Source organism: Dermacentor albipictus, chromosome 4, assembly GCF_038994185.2.
Source record: "Dermacentor albipictus isolate Rhodes 1998 colony chromosome 4, USDA_Dalb.pri_finalv2, whole genome shotgun sequence".
Lineage (NCBI taxonomy): Eukaryota > Metazoa > Arthropoda > Arachnida > Ixodida > Ixodidae > Dermacentor > Dermacentor albipictus.
The window spans coordinates 168,717,199-168,740,675 of NC_091824.1; the positions used below are offsets into that span (position 1 = coordinate 168,717,199).

Sequence of the window (23,477 nt, forward strand, 5' to 3'; positions counted from 1 at the left end):
ACTCGTTAATATGTGCATGAAGATGCCTTGAAGTTTTGCTATGTAATTAGCTGTTTAATGGCTCTTTCAAATCTAATTTCTATCGCGAACGTATAATGTGCAACAGTGTGGGAATGACACCTTGGTATAAGGATGAAGCGTAACAAATTGCCGTGTATGACGTGTTTCTACTTATAGCACGAAACATGCGCGCTTGCACGGCAGAAACATCTATTTTACTCGCATCTTCGTAACTCGGCATCAGATGGTCGCTCATTTCACCGCGGCTCACTTGAAAGCCAATTAAGCGGCTGTCTAGGTGCCAGGTCGCGACGGAATCTTTTGCATGACTTTCTGCCGTGGGGCTGCCAGCGCCTATCGCTGCCTTTCTCCACTGAAGCTGCGCTTTGTCTTGGCGTTGCGCTTTGTCGAAATTATCTTCTGCACTACTCAAGCGCTAACTACGTGGCTTCACCATTGCCCTCAGTGGAGCACGACTGTGTTAGCGACTACGAAGCGCTGTCGTCGACATTGCCGTGGTGCCTGCCCAGAATAGCCGTCTTCCTACAGCGCTTTTGTGCTGAGCTCTAGATCGTGAGATGTAGTATTCATGTATAGGCAAACACGAGGTCCATGCGTGTGCAATATCAATGCCCGCTGCGGGCCACATACACATGAACGCCTGCTACGCTGCCTATACGCTGCATCAGTGACCACTTAGAACCTGCACTGTAGTGCCCATATGTTGCCGAATGGCCTTGCGTGTCGTGCACTATAGCGTCATGTACCGGACGATAGGCACGACGCGCACGTTCATCATGCGTAAGTGTCTTGCTCGCGTGCACTGTATTACGGCTCCGCCGTACACGTACGACGGGTTCCATTAGGCATACACTATACCTACGCGTTTATTTCGTTTGTCATGCTTTCCTGTGTTTGTACCCCAGTGGTTGTGCGTCTCGGCGCAATCAAGATCATCGCGCTTACCTTACTTTTCTAGAAGTAGCTAACTTAAGTTCACGATTGTAGCTTATTACTGTTCTCAAACAACAAGAGCTCAGACACTATTTCTTCTATTTTAACATTCTTTAGTAGCATGACCTGCAGTGATCGACCCAACTCTGTATGTTCAGCTTTATTGTTTGAGTTTTGTCCTCTTGCTCTTTCTTTCCTCATCCCTCCCTTTCTTCCTAGCTTCCATTTTCATGTTTCTGTCTCCTCCTTTCTGAAGAGTAGGCAGGCGTGGTTCCCCTTCGTGTGGTAGCGTGCTCCTCGCTTTCCATTTCTTGTCAAGTGTGTACTGGTTTTCAAAACAAATAATAATAATAATAATAATAATAATAATAATAATAATAATAATAATAATAATAATAATAATAATAATAATAATAATAATAATAATCCCTTATTAGCCTCAACATCTTGTCTATCCCCTCCTTCCTAAAGAGTAGGCAGGCGATCGATATGTACTCCTCTCGGCAGCCGTTGCCAGTCTGCTCCTTCCCTATTTTCCTCTATTGCGTGTGCGTTTTCATATGCAGTAATAATAGTTCCGTAGGGACTCCAAGCGGCTTGCGAGCTAACTGGCTCGCCTGCGTGCTAGGGAGACGCGGTGGTGATGCAATGCGCATGCAGTCTTTGGCTACTGGCTCGCGTGCGCCGTGCGCAGCGCCAGCGAGTTTTCCATGCCGTTGCACTACATTGAAATAGCCTTCTGCGCTTTTCGAGAACTCGCGACGCGTGCCGTGGTTACTTAGTGGCTATGTTAGGAGTGGCTACTCCTATTCCTTCCGCATTGGAATGGCCGACAGCCCTACTTGCGACACCTGCGGCTGGAGGAGACGATCGCGTACCTCCTCTGTGGCTGTCTCCGTTACAATGTGCCAAGAAATGTGCTCGCGATCGCGCTCAAGAACGCTGGACAATCGCCCCTTCACAGAAGAAAAAGTTCTAGGACACTGGTCCGGACGGATTTCAGCACTCAAGGCCTTAAGAGCTTTCCTGACGTTTTTAAGGGCACTCGAATTCTGCGAGCGACTTGAATGTTGTAGCGCGTAGCATCGCATTCTGCGTGAATTTTTTTTTCTTCATTCTCCTTTTATTCCCTCTACCGCTTTCCCCAGCACAGGGTAGCCAGCCGGTACTTACACTAGCTGACCTCCCTGTCGTTTCTCCCCTTCTCTCTCTCTCTCTCTCTCTCTCTCTCTCTCTATCATACGCAAAATGAGGACGGCTTCGGGATTTGGCGGTGCACACGTGGGTCACGACATCGACTTACGCGACAGCCGAGACCCTTGCCCATTAAGAGCTGTTATATTCGTAAAACACTCTTTTAGAGTTCGCTCAACAATCGCTGCTACCCGTGGTTCTGTCTTGTAGTTCGGGCTGTATGCGGTTCTAGCGAGAAAATCTTCAAGTATAGACGCCCCATTTGCGTGGAGAAAAAAGGCGTGCACGCTGGTAAAGGGAGGGGGGTGTTCCCTTTATGGGGCGACGGCGCATTCGCGCTTCCACAAACGCGGCGGACGCGAATGAATGGAAGAAGCGAGGCTTTGACATGCTTCGATTCGAGGCAGAATACCGCGACCAGCGGCAGGGCAGCGCCGACCGCGGTCGTCGCGCGACGGCAATGTCCCGAGCGCCTTTGTGAGGCAGGTTGTTACGTGGCCGCGATATTTGTTGGGTCATCGATTCCTGCTACGCGGCCCACACGTTGAAGGAGGGTTGCCGTAGCGCGCGATCGATGTGCTTGCGCGCTTTTATTTTTGGGCCCGTCGATACAAGTGCGCCTAGATGGTTTTCTCTTCTCGTTTGTTGCAAGATGAAGGAACGAACACGAAAAGGAAAGGAGCAATTGTCCGTGAATGGCTGTTTTTTTTTTGCGTCGCCTCGCATTTCGAAAGAGGCAGAACGAGAGTCGTTTGTAAACTAGCGACGCCGTCGCCTTGCGCCGCTCCCAACTTTTGTTTTCTTCCTTTCACTGTCCCGTGCCACGCTTGGCGGGAAGGTTTTCTTTGGTCTGATGACGTTGTGAACGCTCGGCCAGGAGCATCTCGCTGTGTGGCATCACAAATTATTGTCCGAGTTCTATTTATACCCGCGATCGCATGGTTACGTGGATCCCGCAGAAAGAAAATCGGAGACTTAACTCTAGTTGAGAGAGAGAGAGAGAGAGAAAACAAGGGTAGGAAAGGCAGGGAGGTCAACCAGAACAGCATCCGGTTTGCTACCCTACACTGGGGGTGGGGGAAAGGGGAATAGAAAGCGGCAGAAAGGGAGAGAGTAAACACTGAGTACGTGTGGGAGGGACACCATACACAAGGACACTATAAACGGTCTGTTAAGCCCGTGCATTTCAAGTACTGCACTAGTGCACGAATCGCTTTTCGAGCCAGTGACGGGTGTGGCCACAGTCCGAGTATTTTTGACTCGGTGAAAGGTCTCGAGTCCAGTCTGCGTAATGTTGCCCGCAGAGAGAGGCGTTGGACATCATAGCGAGGGCAGGTACACAATAGGTGCTCGATGGTCTCCTCGCACCCACAGGAGTCGCACATCGGGCTCTCGGCCATTCTCATACGGTAGGAGTATGCGTTCGTAAACGCTACTCCCACCCACAAGCGACACAACAAGGTTGCTTCGACGCGGGAAAGGCTAGATGGCAGTTGTAGCCGTAGCATGCGGTCCAGTTTACGTAATCTGCAATTGAAGCCACTTGAAATCCAGAGATCTTGGGACTTCTTGCGCGCAAGTTGGCGAAGTTCTCTGGCAGCGTTCTCTGGCATCAACTCTAGTTGATGTTTCCGTAATACGAAATGTTCATGATTTGTAGAGGATGGTCATATAAAAATGCAACTGCTGTGTAACGAACGAATATGTATAGATTATAGCCCGTAGGGTTTATACTTCTAGTAGGCAAGACAGAGACAGAGAGGGAGAGGGAGAGTTGAGAGTGAGCAAGCACAGGAAATGCCGGGAGGGCAACCAGATGAGTACCTGGTTTGCTACCCTGCACTGGGGGTGGGGCAAAGGGGAATATAAAGAGGAAAAGAGGGAAAGGCTAGATGGCAGTTGTAGCCATAGCATGGGGTCTAGTGTATGCAATCAGGAATTGAAAGCACTTGAACTCCAGAAATCTCGCGACTTTTTGCGTGCAAGCAGGCGAAGTTCCCTGGCAGCGTCCGTCCTAGTCAAAGGTACTGGACGCGTCTGGGTGCCTTCGTGGGCAGAAAGGGCAGCCCTGTCAGCAAAGTTAATGCCGATGATGTCAAAGTGAGCAGGAATCTATTGAAAGATAATGTTTGCCATGTTTCCTTAGCATGGTGATGTACTTTTCTGATGTTGGATATCATCGGCTTGTAAGTTCTGTGATGTAATGGAGACTTGATGCTGTGATGAGCTGCCATAGAGTCACAAAATATAACCTATTTATCTATCGGCTCTTCAGTTACGTACGTTATAGCGGTATGGAGAGCTGCAAGTTCTGCCGACGTAGATGTAGTGATGTCTGACAATTTGAATTTAAATGTAACCTGCTTAGCTGGAACGACGACTGCGGCAGTTGAGTTGGTAGGTGCATGAGGTCGAACCGTCGGTATATATATGTATGCGGTCATGATACGTCTGGTGCAGTAATGGGAGCGTCAGTTGTTTCAGGGCCGGCGATGGATGATTAGCCTTCTTTGTAATTCTGGGAATAGCAAAATTCACTTGAGGCTTGTCGCAGGCTCCACAGAGGAGATGAAGGCTTCGCCGCCGGTGTATAAGATGACGGTATGGATTCTTGATGAGCACTAATCACTTTCGAAAAGGTCGCTTGAGGTCTCTCGGCTGGTAGGGAGGCTAAGTGATTGTCGGGGATCCTTGACAGATGGCGAATGTGTGCGCTGAGAAAGTCGACAACTACAAGTGTCTGGATCATATAATCTCCCGCGACGGCAGTTGTTGCTGCATTTGAGGTGCACCGAGGCAGCCCTAAATACGTGCGTAGGACTTGATCTTGTATGGTCTCCAAAGCGCGAATGTTCGTCTTGCATGTATTTGACAAAACTGGTAGACATTAACGTAGGAGTCCGAGAAACAGTACTCTGTACAGCTGTACCATAGAATGGACTGGCGTACCCCAGTTTTTCCCGCAGAGAAATTTGAAGACCTGAGCAAATGCAACTAACTTCCTCTTCAGATAGACGCAGTGAGGGCTCCACGAGAGGTCGCGGTCAATGATGACACCCAGAAGGTGACGCGTCTTCACGTAGGACACAGCTTGACCATTGACTGAAACGGGATACAATGAGATTTGTTTGCGCGTAAAGCCAACCATTGCTCACTTTTCGGTAGACACACTGAGGCCTTGTTCTCGGAGATAAAACGGCGTCATGGTTGCTGCAATCTGAAACCTGGCCCGTACCTGAGGGCGAGTCGCCGCAGAGGTCCAGATGCAAATGTCGTCGGCGTATATTGAGACATGAACTGTCCGCGGTAAGTACTCCGCTAGTCCTACCAGGACGAGGTTGAACAATATGGGGCTCAACACTCCACCCTGCGGCACATCACGGCAGATGCAATGTTCTGAAGTTGGGCCATCTTCGGCCTGTAGGAAAAAGCACATCTCTGTCAAATAGTCCCGAAGCCACTGGTACATCCGGCCACCAACGCCCATGGGCGTTGGTGGCCGGATGTGAGGCTGTGCACAGCCTCAAGTGAGTTCAGTATGGCCTGATGGGTGACGTTGTTGTATGCTCCTTTGATATCTAGAAAAAGTTCCCCTGATAGGCGCTTGAGGCTTTCTTGTTCTTGAACCCAGGTTACCATGTAAATGACGTTGTCGATGGATGAGCCACCTCGACGAAAGCCCGCCATGGAGTCTGCATAGATGTTGAATCGCTTTAGGTACCTACCATTCCAAGCGAGCAATAATCATTCTTTCCATCACTTTGACGACACAGCTCGGAAGTGCAATCGGACGATATGATGATAGATGAAGCGGATACTTTTTGGTTTTAGAATGGCGATCAAGCGGCTCGATTTTCATTGTTTAGGAACAACGCCATTGTGCCAAGACTCATTGTAGTAGTTGAGCAGCTCACCACGTGCGTCATGTCCAAGGTGGCATAGGGCAGCGTACATGATGCCATCTGGTCCTGGTGATGAACGCCTGCAGGTCGCCAACGTAGTGTCGAGCTCTTGGAATGAAAATAGCACGTTCATTTCAGGTACACGTGCTTCAGGGATGTCATTCAGTGCTGCGCCAGTAATGATGACCACGGAATGTTTGTAATGACAATATATAAGATTGAAAGTATTGAGTAGAGTGTTGAAATGTGATAAACGCATTCCATGTTTTCCTTTTACCCGACATTGGCCAATCCAATGCCTGGTTTTATGTACCTTCATATGAATTTAATCCGTGATTTCTTATGTGCCCTGATTTTAGTCTAGCTAAGTGACCGTACTTTGTGTTTACATTAGTGCACATATGTGACTGGACTTTGTGTTGCTGTGTACATTAATTGTCTTTCAGCTTTAGTGTGGCATTAGTGTACTTATGTGACTGATATTTGTGTTGTTATTTCATTATTATGACTTATTCTTTTTTTCAAATTCCTTTGTGAAAAGGAGTAACTGGCCCCAAACAAAGGTGACAGCATCTCTTAATTACGATATAATAATAATAATAATAATAATAATAATAATAATAATAATAATAATAATAATAAAAGATTGAAAGTAAACTTTAATCTAATGGTACATATCCAGTGGCCGACCCAGGGATACATAGGCAGTAGAACATACCCTGTCGCCACAGTGGCACATAATTTTAGACTGCATAATCCCTGGGTTCGGCCAAGAAAACCGCCAGATAGTCTCGCCAGCCAGAAAATGGCTAGAAACCGAGAAGAATTCTTCGCATTAAAAGCTGGGGCACCCTACCCCCGATTTCAGCCTCATTTGTATCACTGAATGCACTTTTGTGCTTTCTGAGAACGTCTGGTTTGTACGAGCGGCTTTGACTCAAGTACAGTCCCTGCACGTCCCTATGTGCCGTCTCTCTGTTCCCCTTCTCCCTTCCCCCAGCGTAGGGTAGCCAACCGGACTCTTGACTGGGCTAGCATCCCTGCCTTCCTTGTATCTCGCTCTCTCCCTCTCTCTGTGCCCTTACCCGAGAGCGCTTTCTCGTGCCTGTCCCCGCAGCGTGGGCTGCGATCGCGCCTGCGACAGTTCGTGTGCGCGTGCCTTGCCAGGCTTTGCGCACACGGCGCGCAGGGTTCGCATGTGTACTTTTTGTTTGGCTCAGCATTACCGGAGACGGTGCGCACGTATTGAATCGTGCAGCGTGTGCGTAACGCTGTCATCACTTCTCGTCTCCCATTCTCTCTCTCCCCGTCCGCCCTCAATGGAGCGTAAAGTCAGAGGCGGTGATCCACCGGCCCATTTGCCTATGAAAAGACTTTACCCATTCTCCTTCAAGAAACAAATTTAAATGTATTTTATTTGTTTGTTAAAAAAAAGGACGCAGACATAGGTATGTTCACTTGTATCTGCGTCCTTGTCTTGTGTCCTGTTAAAAGCTTATATGTCATGACGTTTTTATTTGGCCGAAGATGTACATCAAATAAGACAGGGAAATAGTTTACCTTATTTTGTGACCAGATGCATATAACTTTCTTGAAAATATGAAGGCCGTAAAAACAAAAACAATCTTGAAAAGCAACACAGTTCATTGTACACGTGGATATGAGGAAGATAGACGAATTGGCCATAGTTTTGGAAAATCTTCTTGTATTGTAAGGCTTTGGACGCTGCGGATTATAGTCAGTGTTCTTCAGGAGGCTCTAGCTCTGCGGACGCCAGTGCTTTGCTAGTTAGCTTGCAGTCAGTTATAGATAGGTGCTGTCTTGTCTGTGTAAGTTTTATGAAGGCTGCACATAATCGATGACGGAGTGCACTGCGGCATTTCATTTCTGCCGAAGCGAAGCCTTGCGAAACTGGGAGCCTTCACGCGTTGCGCAACGACGGCGCTGTTGCATCTTTCCTGACTTCCTTGCATCTGGTATGGCGAACCTTATTTATAACTTGGCACGAAAAAGTACATAAGCGTAAATAATCTACGATCAAGTTATCACGTGGAGAATCTCGGATTATGAAAACGAGCGGCTTTTTATGCTCGTATTTCTGGAAACCCGGGCTCCGTTTCATCCCTGCATCAGCAGCGTCAAATTATTTTGAAGTTCACTTCTATTTTTTAATAGTTGCGTTGCGTAAGTTGTTGCGGATGCTTTTGTAATAGCGTGTTTCAATTCTTTCAGGTTGTGTTCGGCTTGCACTGAAAGCAACTGCGTCATCAAGTAGAGCCGACTGGTAAGTGAACTTGCATGGCTTCTTTGCCGTCACGGAAGCCACCTTCAGCTAATTCAAGGTTGGCAGACGGAGATTCTGCGCTATGTACGCTTTCCACGCCGTCGCAAGATATTAGTGTAGAAGCGTAGCCGCTGCACAACCAAACTGAATCTTCGTCATCGGATGAGCAAGTCAAGGTTATATACAGGAAGTTGATTAGTGCCTTGCAAATCTGGCTTGGTGGCGTTGAAACACCAGTAGCACGATAACGGTTTAAATATTTGAAGCTCTCGCGCCTGTGTTAGCTGCAATGCTGCTTCGCGGTAGCAATTATACATCTCTAATGTGCTCATGTGTAGGCACCATCACGTATGGGCATGCGGATGTCATATCACTTTCTATTAGTCTGCAATAGGTTGAAGAGAGCACGTATCGTGTATCTGTAATAGCTGTACACGATGTGCGTACCGTACATTGGACTGACTACTAGTATTGCATCGTCACCTCATTTATCCCTATTTCTTTCTCTGTCTTTGCCTCACCCTTCGTTCGAGTTGAGGAGTAGCAGGCTAGAGACAAGCTTCTCCGGCTAACCTTTCCACCTTTCTCAACGCTAAACGTTTCTCTCTCCCTCTCTTTCGGCGTATTAAGGGACGCAAGTACAAGCGTTTGAGCGTTAAATACGCTTTTTATGTGCTAGTACTTCACGCACAATTATTCATAAACTATCATTCTTATTCAGATAGACGTTAAAGTAAGTGAAATTAACGGGATCGTTCAGCAGTAATGAGGATTTTATTTCGAATATTCAGCGCTTAACGCTTCTCATTTCTTCCATCGTTGAAAGACTTAGCAAAGGCCTTTTTCTCGACCTTATTTTCAGTATTCGAGGGACACTCTGTTCTTGCCCTCAAAGTGATCGTGCACTCTTTTGTTTCTTCACGCGAGAAAATATAATATCATTCAATGGTATCGTTAACTGTTCGTATACTCGGCCCACCGCCTCGACGTCATGCTGCTGCTGATGATGATGGAGGTGGTGGCAGTATTGTCACACCTACATTGTTTTACTTTTTGCCCGTGACCGTTTTACGCTGGGCTATCATTGTTATCCCGCGCCTTAAGACGGGCCGAGCGTATCCGAAATTTCTTTAATGTTGTCGCCGATTCTACAGCGAAAGAGACGGGCCTGATGAAATTACGGGCGCGATGCGAATAGTGTTGTCAATTCTCGACTGTACGCGAGCATCAGCGATCGCACTGGAATGTATGGTGAGACACGCAAGAATAGCGGACAGACTTGACCCATGATCGTTCACAATAGGTTTAGCACGAAGAAAGTGATCACAAAAAGACAGAAATACACCGTGTATATTTGTACGCTCTTAATCTTGTTCCAATAAATTCCATTAAGTAAGTGAGAGATTTCTGAAAAAAAAAAGAGAAAGGGAGCAAATGATAAAGCAAAGGTAGGGAGGTTAACCAGGACTGAGCCCGGTTGGCTACCATACACTGGGGAAAGGGAAATGGGGACGGAAAGATTAAAGGAAGAGAAAGTTCACTAAGAAAAAAGATATTTTACTTTCTGAGTGGAATCTACCTGGAAGGAAGGTCCTTGAGCGTCGGCCATTCAACCGGCGGAGTTTCTTGCCACTGCTAATAGAAAACATTCAATTTCGTCCCAGGTTAGCTCCGCTAAGTGGAACATTTTTGCAAATCTGTTTCACCTACTCGGTGGAGCTTATGTGGAACTAGATTAATAGTTTGCGAGGACGCATAGTCATTGTGTGTCTTTTTCATTCGTGCTCGTTTTCTTCCCGCTAAGCGTATTGCAAGGAATAATACAGTACCTACTCCAACTACAAGTTCTACGTGACCCGTTCTCCTCTATAGTTGTTATTTCAGTGTTGCCGGTCTTCTTGTGAACATATTTGCCCTTTAAATAGGTATAATTCACGCTCCTGGCAGTGTTTGGTTCTTCACCATTTCCACAACGTGAGCGCCCGCTGTTTTTAAAGATAGCGGTGCCACGAATTCTCTTCGTTTATATCTCTTTGCGGCTTTTTACATTTAGGGTGATTTTGTGCACTAAGTTGAAGTATTCAAAGTTAGAAAGAAGAATATCGCGCGCTCCTGCCTTGTGTGCCATCAGTCCTATACCGCCGTCTTTTGCTATTTTCCACTGTAGGTACACTTACTTTTCCTGCACTGTCTTTGAAATGCAATGCCTTAGGTTAAGTGCGTCCGCGTTTATCCTTTCGTGGAAACTGCGCTCTTCAGAGCAGGGCAGCGCCGCCTCTTGGCTGGAGTTTCCATTGCGCTCGTTGACAACACGCCACAGCGGCTGAGGAGCAGTGTGCCTTGCTTAGGTGTCTACTCCAGGATACATGCGTGAAGCGGCTATCGTCAAGCGATTTCGCATCTGAAGGACTGCCAAAAAATTGAGACGCAGCCTCCAGTTGCGCTTGCGCCGTCTGGCATCAGAAAGGCAAACCAGTATACACTGCGTGCAAGCATGTGTGGGCAAGGAAGCATATCGTGCTTGCAGTCTGTAGCCTATGTAATGAGATAGCCCGGTAATTTTCTATTCGTATCGCTGTCGAACAATTGCTTCGCTTTACTTGTGCGTCGTGAAAGACTTAACGAGCGTCCCAGTTGGCCGCGTTATCGGGCATTGCCTGTTCCGTTGCGGCGTCGTCTGGATAACACGCTTCAGGCCTTCCGCACGCAGAGGAATGCGCGAAGCTATTACCGTTGTTTTCTTTGTTTAGCTCTGTGTCGTACATTTCTTTCTTGTTCTTACCAGGTTGACAAACTAATGTTATTCATTATAGACTCCTTGCTTCCGTCTAGAACGCCGTTTGTGGAATTCGCGAAAGGTTGCGCTCTGTTCCCCACCTCCCGCTGTTCGCACTGTTGGCTCGTTTTCAACGCGGTCTCTGATGGAAGCTGACGTGTTGACATATCCGCTGTGCTGACACGTCAGCCGTGCCATCAATAGCCGCGTTTACGTGAATGCGACAGTGTCGCATCGCATCGCATTTCTAGCGCATCGCATACATGTAAACAGCGGTAATGCGCTAGGAAGGCGCATCGCATTAATGCGCCAGGCGAGTGTAGATTTACGGGCGCGAGTCGACTCTCGCGGAGCATGCGAACGCAGCATCGTCGCATTAGGAACTATGGGAAGGAATTAGCTGCGGGACTGCCGCGCCGGTGAAGCTGCGAGACAGCAACGCCCGAAGCAGAAGCAAAATGGCGTCCCCCACGGCAACTTCGCTCGCCGCAGCGCGCTCAACGCGAAACTATTTCTCAGCACTCATCCACCAACGCGCACTCAGCCCACTACCCGAAACCAGTTACACCGGATGTCGGCTGCACTTCCCTTATACGACACCATGTGGCACTACATTCTCGCGAGAGTTAATGCGCTACATGTAAACGGCGTCGCATCGCCTTTCCCAAATGCGCTTGGAAATGCGATGCGCCACTGTCGCAGTCATGTAAACGGGGCTAATGTACAGACGCTTGCAGCCGCTTGTCACATGCCCGGCGCATACGTTACGCCTCAAGTCGTGGCGGTCAGCGTACTCGCAGCGTTGCCTTTCCTTTCTCCACGCATACACAAACGAGGCTGCGCCTCGCGCTGTGTATGCCAGTGGGCATAGGGGAGTATTGGATTTGGCCGGTGGCTCCGATGTGATTAGAGAAACATCCTGAGCAGTGCAACTCCAGCCTTGTGAGAGAAATAAAAGAATCGTGCGAGCTTTTATGCCGTTTTATTGCTGAGATCGGTAATGTGTATGTAAATTGAACAGGCAACAGACGATAACACGCTTATGAAAACAGTTGTGTCCTTGGAGTCGGCATCTATTCACGCCCTTTTTTTTTCCTTTGTATTTTGTGCATTTATTGGGTGGCAGTGTGCCTTCCTTTTCTTATTTTTGTCCTTTGAGTGAATGGGCGTGGTGTCCTTCGCAGGCGGCTATTGCTAGTCCAATTCTTTTTCTTTCTGTATGGTGTTTATTTACGTTAATAATAATAATAATAATAATAATAATAATAATAATAATAATAATAATAATAATAATAATAGTTGCGCCTGTAATGGATGTTACGTTGCAATTTTTCTTAGTGATGAATTGTCGTGCTTAGTTGCTGCTTTACTTGCCTTCACTGTTTTCCATGCGATGCTTCAGCAGGTTGACAAAAAATGAGAACGGGTGGCGCATTGATCGGTTTCTGATGTGCGTGACGGTTCGCCTGTAAACCGACCGTAGCAAATGGTTGTCTTAGGCATGAGGGGTGCACTTCATTATCGATTAAGCCGCATTCAGCTTCTCGGCGCTAGCGAATATGGCTGGGCTTGCACGGATCTCTTGATGCGTCAGGTTTGTATGCAGCGGCGTTATTCTACTGCAAACCAGCAATCGAACTAAATTTAAAAAAACTTTGGCACACATAATGTGAGCCGAGCGACTTATCTAAATAAAATCCTCTGACAAAACACTCTTTAAAAGGCGTCGCTTACCTCATTTGTGCTTCCCTTCTCCCCCACTGCTTCATCATTAAAAAAATAAAAATAATTTCCAGCGTTTCGATTCGATTCTTGCGCCAGACTATTTTTTAACTTTACAGCACATACTTTTCGCATGAGAGAATGCCGCTCTTCTTTCTCCTTATGACAACTTAGAAAAGCCGACTTCCCATTGAAGTGATGAGTAACTCCGATAAGCCCCGAATAAGACCGGATGTCCTTACGTCTCTATGGAATTGCTTCAACGTCTTTTCAAGCTATTGAATGCTTTTTTTGTTCATACTCTCCCTAACATTGCGGACGCTTTGTCCGAACGTTTTGTACTCTGCATATACAGGCGCTGTTCACTGCGTTCGCGGACAGCAAAAGCCTGATGTAAGACATTGCTGCAATACACGGGGCGTAGCTCTTCACTAAAACAACTGCAAAAGCTGCATTGCTTTGTTTGCAGCGTGAACACAAGCAAGCAGGACAATTTCTTTGGGCGATGGCGAATACACTCGTAGACATTTTTTTCGTGATTTTTACTGCTCCATCAATTTTTATTTTTATTTCTTTCCTACGTTTCTGTTTTTTATGTGCTTTGTTTTTACACTGCGATTCTTGGCTTTTTTATTTTTTTAGTCAGCTGCTTATTCCTTTCCACGGTGGTGCCGTTAACTGTGGGACTGTTCCCTTTTTTCTCCGTCGTTTAGTCGGCGACGCTTAGGCATTCAGACAATCCTCGACGGCGTGTCGCGACCTCTGCTTACGCCGACTTCGTTCTCGCTGTTTGTGCCAGCTGTTGTCAAACGAATATTCGATTCGCATTAGCATTTTCTCGCGTTTCGCGAGCTATAGCATTGACAAAAAGAGGCTACTAGCTTTCGTGCTTCTTAGCTATACACCCTCCACACGGTGGACAAGCTTTGGTCGATTGATTCGTTGAATTAGTAATTAGTTAATTCTCCTTTCATCCATGGAGCTTTAACGTCCGTAATGCCCTTGCCGGCGTAGCTCCACTCACTAAGCGGTCAGACGGTCTCGCCTTTCGACGCCTGATATTGGCCACAGCGACCGCGACACGAATCGCGGGTGCACTGTGCAGCGGGTGCGGCACGGCACAGGCAGCGCTTGATGTCTCGCGCCGCAGCGTACCCGCAACTGTTCCACCTCGAACACTGCACGAAATATTGTTCGGTATGTCGCTTTAGAGCCAACTCTATAGCGATAGAGCGTTGCCTAAGGGCGCATTTCGTAAGTTTTGAATTAAGGTATTACATAACGCTGCGCTATCGTTCATTTCCTCTGTTATGGTCGAATTTTGTAGACCACGGCGCCCTGTATATACGTATAGAGGTATCTTTATTTCTTTTTATTATCAGCTCTTGTACTTGCTTCTTATTATATTTGATTTATCTTTTTGTTTTGGTGTTGTATTTCCTTGTGCCAATAATATTTCCGCCGAAGTAGCAGTTATAATGTTTTGCAAGACGCTACCATCAGGAAGGTAGAATGGACTTCACCTGTACGTTGGTTTTTATTGTTGTCGACAGTCGCTGTGCAACTACGCAACACGTGTATTACCGCGATTGTTGAGCCCAAAAAAGAAATAACAATACAGCTTCGTTACGGTCGCGGCAACAACTGCTAGGCGATTTTACTGGCGCATCGGATCCTTCGCGAGCTGCGTAATATCAGAGCAAACTTAGACGCATGACGTGCACTGCGCCGCGCATTCGCAATGAAGGTTCAGACCGCCTGTCGACGGGCGAGCAGAACCCCAGGGCAATGCCGAGAGGGCGGGCGTGAGTCAAAGAACGCGTATCGCTCGTTGTCGCGCCAAGGCACCGCCGCACAGCTGCTGTACGGAAGAGCGCGGGGAAGTGTCAACTTGGTCACAATGCTCGCAGTACTTGTTACTTCTAAATAAAAGCAGCTGAAATAATGAGCAAACGGCGAGAAATTAAACCCTGTGAAAACTGAAGTTGATCAGGCACACTGTATATGCACTTTGGTGCTAATCACTGGACTGACTGACCTGTCTCGGGTTGCGTAATACATTTGCTAAGCGCAGGATTCTACACAACAATTTTCGCGGTGATATCTCGTTGCAGAGCCACTGTATAAAGCGTATCGTTATGCGCATATACTGCGCCCATCTGTTTAGTTATTGTCAGTACGTCACAAGCGAAAAAAAAAATCGCAGTTTAGCCATAAGGGGGAAGCAATGAATGCGATAGCAACATGTTAGAATATTAGACGAAGCATACGATTCGTAGCTGTAGTGGCAGCATGAATTGAAGTAAAAGTAAGCTAAGTAAAAACCAGCTTTTGTGCTAGTGGTCCTCTATCTGAATCCTGCCATAGGACAATTTAATGTATGTGTAATAATTAAAGCCAACGTCTTTCTTAGCTACTTTACCACCACTTCTCCGTGTCGGGTATGTTCAAAACCTCTTCTCTGGGCCTATTCCGGAGGTTGTAGACAGCAGCGCCAATAAAATTGCATAATTTTCAGGTTTTAGCTCTGTTATTGTTTCGCACTTTTGATATTTCATTCTGAGAAAGTTTAAGGTGAAAGGCATGCGCCGTCGGTGTTTGCTTCATGAAATTTGTTTATGCGCTGCGATTATCGAAATTCTGAGGAGTTTTGTCAAGATTGTAAAACCTGGTGTGGACAACTTTAGTGGCAGAATGGTGTGGCAATGTAGCCCACATTTACCGCATGGCGTGTAACATGACATGACTTCATCACCATAATCACCATAATCATCATCATCCTATTTGATGTCCGCTGCAGGACGGCCTCTCTCTGCGATCTCCAATTACACATGTCGTTCGCCAACCGATTCCAGCTAGTTACAGGAGGATTCTCTGCAACCTGTTTATTACAGCTTCGAATGGAGCTATCGTGGCTCCTCTGGGTACTGTACAACTCAGTATAGAATTCTTTTACTGCTTCTACTATACCTTCGCGATTGCTGATAATATTACCCTACTTATCTTTCACTGCATACATCCTGGTTTGTCCCATGCCAAGTTTCCGGCTCACTGATTTCAAGCTGCGTCCATCTTTCACGGCTTCCTCAATCTTCCTCACGTTATAATTTCGAATATTCCTTATTTTCGCCCTGTTAATCAGTTTTGACAGTTCTGCGAATTGTATCCTATCTCTTGAGTTGGACTTTCTCATTTCTTATCTTTTCTTTATTAGCTCCTTTGTTACTTGGGGCAACTTGCCTACTGGTTGCCTTGATGCCTTACCTCCCACTTCAATTGCTGCTTCTGAAGCCAGCCTAGTTACGGTTTCATTCATTGCCTCTATGTCATCTTCATCTCTCTGTTCTAAGGCTGCATACTTGTTTGCAAGTACCAGCCCGAATTTGTCTGCTTTTACCCTTACCGCACCTAGGTCTTCCTGTTTCTTCTTGATCAATTTTACTCTTTCTCTCTTCAAATTGAGGTGAATCCTAGCCTTCACTAACCTGTGATCACTGCGATTTACCCTACCTAACACTTCTACATTTTTCACTATGCAGGGATCGGCAGAAATTATGAAATAACTTTCATTTCTTGTGTCACCATTAGGACTTTTCCAGGTCCCCTTTCTTATGCTACGCTTCCTGAAGACGGTGTTCATTATTCGTAGCTTATTTCTGCGAATTCTACCGGCATCTCTCCTGTAGCGTTCCTAGAATTGACGCCGTAATTGCCAACAGCTTGTTCACTAGCCTGCTTTTTCCCCGCTTTTGTATTGAAGTCACCCATGACTACAACATACTGACTTTGCACTTTTCACATTGCTAATTCAGCATTTTCATAAAACTGATCTACTGCATCAGCATCGTGACTGGATGTTTGAGCGTAGGCTTGTACTACCTTTATTCTATAGCTCTTATTAGGTTTGATTACGACTACTGCTACCCTTTCATTAATGCTGTTGAATTCGTCAATGTTACCTGCTATGTCCTTATGGATTAGGAATCCTACCCCGCATTGCTTCTTATCCGGGATACATATATAGCATAGGATATGGCGGTTAGTCAGCACTGTACAAGCCTCACCAGTTCTTCTAATCTCACTAAGACCGATGATATCTCAAACAAAGTCTGAGAGTTCCTCAAAGAGTTCTGCTAAGCTACCAGCCTTCGACATATATAGTTCGGGTGTTAAAGGTTGACAGGGTCAGTTTGCATTGGCGGCCTGTCCGGGTCCAGATATTCTTAGCACCCTCTGCTGCGTTACAGGTGTGACCGCCGCCTTGGTCAAATGCTCCGCAGCTGCTGCAGACTGAGGACCTTTGGTTGATCGAATGAGTCATTTGGGAGGTAGTGGCCGAATACTGCACCAGGGAGGCCAATTCCTGTTCTCGTGAGGGGATGTCTTTGTATAAGCTTAGTGGGACTTCCGAATTTGGTTGTGCCTGGATTAGTATAACCCCACTAGCTCTCGGCATATTCTGGGGTGTCATCCACAATTCCAAGCCTGGAAATGTAGTGCACTGGAGAAGGTGAAATTCGAGGTCACCATCCTCAGATTAAAACAAAAAAACTTTTTAATACGAGGGTTCGAATTTCCGACAATGGTAACCGAGCATCCGACATAACTCAGTCAGGTAATCCCTGTGAGTGGCGAGGCTACCTTAAGAAGTCCAGCCCACAGGGCTGTACATGCCTAAGAAAACCCTTGATTTATGCGTCGTCAAAGAAAGCCCGTTTCGGCAGCGTATCTCGTAAGTTGCTGTGGATAAATTCTTGAGCATTTGCATTTTTATCGAGTGTACAGTGCTAACATACACTATTCGCGCATCAGGTTTCCCGAACACATTTGCGAGATCTGTATAAGCAGATTTATATGAATGTAGACTTACAAAGAGAAAATCTTGTCTGTTTTTTGCAACGTCATCGTGGCATATACAGATGTTAGGAATTTGTCCGCGTTATGTTTTCGGATGCTGTCGCTAGAAATTATGCAGAAGGTATGCCGGTAGTGTATGTCTGAGCCCTTTTCGTAGATCTTTTCGTAAATGTCTAAGAGATCCCGTCGGCGCGTTTTGCTGATCGCCATGGGTTGCACAATATAGTGTCAATTGTCGATGGTACTAAAATCGTGTTTCCGGAATCTCACGCACGCAGGCGGCCATGAACGTGCCTAGGTACACGATATATTTTCGACGAATTTGAGCCGCACTTAAATACGTGTGTGACAAAGAAAAGCAAGAAAAATGAAAAAGCTTTCAGCGCTTACCGAGAAGCCCCGAGCCGCGTACACGTGGAGGTCCACCCGTCCGCCTATTGCATGACATATAGCTTGCATACGCCTAAATATGTGGAACTTCACAACGGCGACGACGGCGAAATTTGCTCGGAGGCTCCTATAATTCCTAGCGGAATAATAACGCGTGCACACGGATGTGGTGACCAAGACTGGCAGCAAAGCGGCGCAGCCCGAAAATGAGCACGGAAATTTGCAAACACATACGATGCGGGAGCCCAGTCTGGCGGTAGCTCAGGCGCGCAGCGCTAGCGGCATCGCCAGTGGTTATCACTAAGCGGTGCTTGGCGCACCTATATTCACGCATTTGCTGCATGCAATGCGTGTTGCCCCAGGATAATCAATCAATCAATCAATCAATCAATCAATCAATCAATCAATCAATCAATCAATCAATCAATCAATCAATCAATCAATCAATCAATCAATCAATCAATCAATCAGACTGATTGATTGATCACCTAATAACAATAACAAATGAACAAACATATGAATGAATGAATGATTGGGAACATTTGTTGTGTGCTTTCTGAAAATGGCTGACAACAAATTATTTATTGGTCGTCGATAATTTCTCTTAGCAATCTCCCCATAAAGTATATACCGGCGCGCAACGAGTGCAAAGTTGCCATAGCTGGTGACTATTTTTTAGTTTTTAGTGATTACCGGTTTGTACATGGAGATAGAAGATGAACCTATAGACACTAGTGAACCTCCTAGATTAGAGCAAGCGTCGCACGAAGCTCTAAACAACATATTCTAAAATTATAATACGGTTACGAAGCAACATAAGTGTGCGAAATGGCGTTGAACGGGGGAAATGTTGAGCGCTAGTCGCATTGCGGTCACGCGTAGGAGAGATACCAGACAACATGGTTGCCGAGGTCGTAGTAGAGAGGGCACCCCATCGTTCTCTTCGCGCCCGAGGAGCCCCTCAGCGCCCAACCCTACCTCCCTCCCTTAGAAGACTCCACTGGTGCAGCCATTCAGCCGGAGGGGCATGAGTAATTTATCCCGTGTTTTCCATTAGCACAGGCAGAAATATGCAGGGTGTTCCGCTATGGCCCCGTATATCAGCGGCTGTCACCCGAGGAATGGAGACAAATTGCATCACGCGCCTTCGGGACGCGAAAGCCAGTGTCATTTCTCACAAGATACGAGTCTGTAATAAGGCGCGCCGCGCATCTTGTGTAGCGTAGCTGCACTCTCGAGGCGAGGCCTATGCGGCAGTTAAAACTGTTGCAACGTAAATAATTTTTTACTCACTCTCAGGCTTCCAACGTATGCGAACGCTACGCAGGCGCCTTTACTATAGTATAACCGGAACGCTTTACCTCAGTTAAGTGAACTATTTTAAAATGCGCGCTCTCTTCGCTCTTCGATCAGGAAGCCAGTGGTCCTTACTGATCGCGCATCACGGTAGCCAGTTGAGCGTGTGGTACGAGTTTTATGCTCAAATGGGTCTGGCCGGGGCTTACCGGAGGTCGGATCAACGTCAATGCAGCAGCGATTGCGCATTGCACCCGGGCGCCACTCTGCAGGCTCGCACCGCCGAGCCAACCGCCGCGCTGGTCCGGCGGCTATGGAGCTGCGCTGCTCGAGGTCACGGGTTCGAGCGCGGCCGAAATGCAAAAAGAAAGCTCCTGTGCGGGTGCACTTCAAGCGACCGCAGGTAGTCAAAATTATCCCGATCCGCATCTCTGCTTCGGGATGCTAGGTAGATACTATGTTAACGAAGCGCCAAGGTTCTCGCCAGGCTTTATGGTCTTGACTGATTTATTCATCCGAGTTTTGCTCATTTGTGCTCCGCTCAAAGAACGGCCTTCAGCAATATTTTCACAGCGGTTGCATTTTATCCTGAATCAATAAATATGGCAGAAGAATATTAGGGCTCAAACTTTTTAATTTCACTGGTATCGGTGCCAATGCTCTTTACGAATCTAATATTTCACTGGGCGATGACTGATGCCGACGGTTTCCCGTCGGCATCATCTCGTGCACCGTCGAGGATGGATGGATGCTATGAGCCTCCCCTTTGGAACGGGGCGCTAGGTTTCGCCACCAAGCTATTGCTATTATATTGCATAATGTCCTACCCATGTTAAAAAAAAAGAAGAGGAAACACAGAAAATAAAAAAACCATCCCACGAAGACTTCCCATCATCAAAACTTCGGGAACACCTATTGGGAACTTTGTTTTTGTGCGCCTCAGTTGTTGGTCGTTTCCCTACTTTTCTTCCACCAACCTTACGATCGCCTTTTACTAATCTCTCTAGAGGACATGTCTTTCTCCTTGCTGTCGCTGAACACGAGGGCTTCAAGGAGACCAGAGGTGCCTAGATCGACTGCTGGACAGATACCTTCACATTCTATTAAAACATGATCCATCGTTTCCCTAGTTTTACCGCAGCAAGTACATGCTTCTTCTTCCGTGTTGTATCTCGCTTTATAAGTGCATGTCCTAAGGCGTCCTGATTTTGTTTCGAAAAGTAATGAGCTTCCCTTCGAATTACCATAAATTGTTTCTTTCCTGATTTCGTTTTTTCTTCTTAAGTGGTTACTCATAGCAGGTTTCTTTTCCGTTGCCGCCACGCATAAAATCATCTGTCTCTCTGGCTTTCCGCTTGACGTTCTTTGTTGCCATGTTGCTCACCATACCGGTCGCTTACTTGTTGGTAAGCTTCCTAGTTATTTTCCTCCAGTGTGAATCATGTTTCTCCTGTAGAAATATCTGGCACACTCTCCCAGCCCATTTACTTTCTTTCATATTCCTCAGTCGTTCTTTATAATCAATTTCGCTCTGAGCTTCCCTCACTTCAAAAATTGTCCAATCCATACCACCGTGCACAGCTTCATTTGTAGTCTTCCCGTGAGCGCCCAATGCGAGGCGTCCCACTGACCTTTGGTTGCCATCGAGTCCCGATTGTACCCCTGACTTGAAGCAAACAACCGCATTTCCAAATGTATAGTCCTGGAACCATTACACCTTTGCACGTACCCCGGAGCCCACCGTACCTATTTGATCCCCATAGCGCTCTGTGCTTCAGTATGGCCGTATTTCTCATCCACTTTGTTGTTATTGTTTTTACTGTGTTTCCATATATCTACTGCCTTCGTTTATCTATACAACAAGGTATTTATATTCTTTTACCCGAGGTATTTCCTAGCCCTCTATTATCACTGTCTGTAGGCTGTTTTCATTGAATGCCATAACACCTGATTTCTTAACACTAAATTTCATACCTTAATTCTCGCCTTCCTGTGCACAGAAATTGGCCGACGTAGAATATTACTTTGTGTGGTAGCTAGCAACACGGTGTCGTTCGGATAAAGCAAACCTGGAAGCTGTTGCTTTAGTACTGCACCCGCCTTGTATCTATGAGAGATTAAACCCGGTATTGATTCACTCTAGCACCGTTGCCATTCTTCATCATGTACATGTACCATGTACATGGTGAACCATGTACATCATAAACAGCAGCGGGGATAGAGGGCACCCTTTTCTCAGTCCCTCGTTGATATCGTTCATGTTGATTTCTATTCGCTCCTCATCCCTTCCCATTCAACGTAAACGATATTTTCTAGGTAAATCTCTCTCAAAAGCTGTATGCAGTCGTCGCCTGTGCATTCCCCTTCCAGAATATCTCACAATGCGTTGTGGTTTACGTTGCCATACGCTCCGGTGAAAAGCCATATATAACGGTCTCCTTTCTTTGGTTATTTCAATACACTAGGTAAGATAAGTTATCATCCAGACGCCTACTGATCCTGAAGCCATTCTGAAGTTCTCCGAATATGTCATTATTCTCTTGCCATGCTTGCAGCTTTAATTTAATCGCCTGCACTGCTAACCAGTATATTACCGATGTAATGGGGCGCGAAGGGTCTATATGAGTGAATTCTATATTTTCCTTCCTTAGCTTTATAAATTAGGTTCATTCTACTTCGTCACCAACTGTCTGGGATTCGTCTATACTTTAAGGTTTTTCTTTCTTTCTACTGCTTTTAACAGAGCTTCCTTACTTTCTGGACCTAGTTCATTAATCAGCCTAACGGGAACCTCGTCTAGCCCAGTGGCTGTGCGCTTAAGATTTTTCTCTTCCGCTTTCATCAAGTTGAAGTTCGTCAGCACCAGCTCCTCCTCCAGCTAAGGTTCGACGCTTGCAGCGCCCCTGGCGGCACTCGTGGCGCTGTCAGACTACTGGTGGCTGCCTCGCGTGCTGCCGCGCGTCAACACGTCGCGCCCGTGAGTAGTTACAGCACCGTCCGAGAAGTTCGAGCGCAACACTACACCTTGTTATCACTGTCAATGCTTCTCCCTTCGGGCGAAACTGCAAGTTGATTTCTTAACGATCGAAGTCATATAGCATGCTGGCGCCAAATTCGCGTCCTGTTATGAACCATTTTATTTTCTCGACAAAAGCTACCTTTCTGAAGGTGCTGCTTTCTCAATGGGGGGATCGTTTTCTGTCTGGTGGAAGCGCTGTGACGTAAAGCTCCATGGCGTATTCGTGCAACGCCTGATGCTCACGTGAAGGCCCTCGGCGGCGAGTGACTATTTTTCCTCTTTGTACCCTGGCCTTGCACAGCTCGTGTCGACGGTTACGATATTGCTACAAGTATTACCATGGCGCAGTCTTCGCGCTTCAATTTCTGTCGCTTATGCCGGTTCATTGGTAAAAAAAAAAAAAGAATGCGGCGTACCCAACACTTGAGATAGAAAAAGACACAGCAAAAATAATAATAACACTTTAACAATTAGACGTGTGCTTGTAGAACAACTGGTTGGCTTTGTAAGGAGCGACGATGCCTCGAGAGGACTTCCAGCTTGGATCAAGTACAGCTCAAATTACATTAAAGAACACAAAAGCCATGAAACGAGTTCATAATTAAATAAAAACATCCTCCCAGAGTACGCCGCTGGATTTCTAAAACCTATCAAATTGCGATATTACAAAGCACAACCAATATAGTACAAAAGAATGCGTATTCCTCCGGCTATTACGTGAAGCGACAAGTGAGATTCGAGATTATGGTCAGATGTCGCTGTGCTCGAATGGCTCACACGGTTATCATTTCGCTGAGTCGCTCTTCTAAAATTTCCCAGTAATTTGTTTATGGTCAGCGAAAAATGAGTTCATGAGAATTGGAGAGAGGTGCGGCCAAAATAAATCTTACAGAGACCGCGCTGCTTCGAGTATAGGCGAGGAGGGAGATCAAAATAGCTTGTACGTCAAACGATCAGTTCTGTAATTGTCCTTACCGAGAACGTCGCAATACTGGAATTACTAAGCCTCACTCCCAAACCAACACTTGTTGTTAACTGCGACGAAATGCGCAGTTACGTGTCGCCAATGAGCTGCGCTAATGA

The 23,477-nt window shown here is 46.5% G+C and overlaps 1 protein-coding gene across 5 annotated transcripts in view; it reads left to right on the forward strand.

Moving 5' to 3' along the window:
- Dgk (diacyl glycerol kinase 1) overlaps positions 1-23,477 on the forward strand; it is a 555,078-nt gene that overhangs the window by 117,814 nt on the left and 413,787 nt on the right. For all 5 annotated transcript variants that reach the window (XM_065442108.2, XM_065442112.2, XM_065442113.2 and 2 more), the window contains exon 2: positions 8,283-8,334. The gene's annotated coding sequence lies outside the window, so the exon portion shown is untranslated. The remainder of the gene's footprint in view (positions 1-8,282; positions 8,335-23,477) is intronic.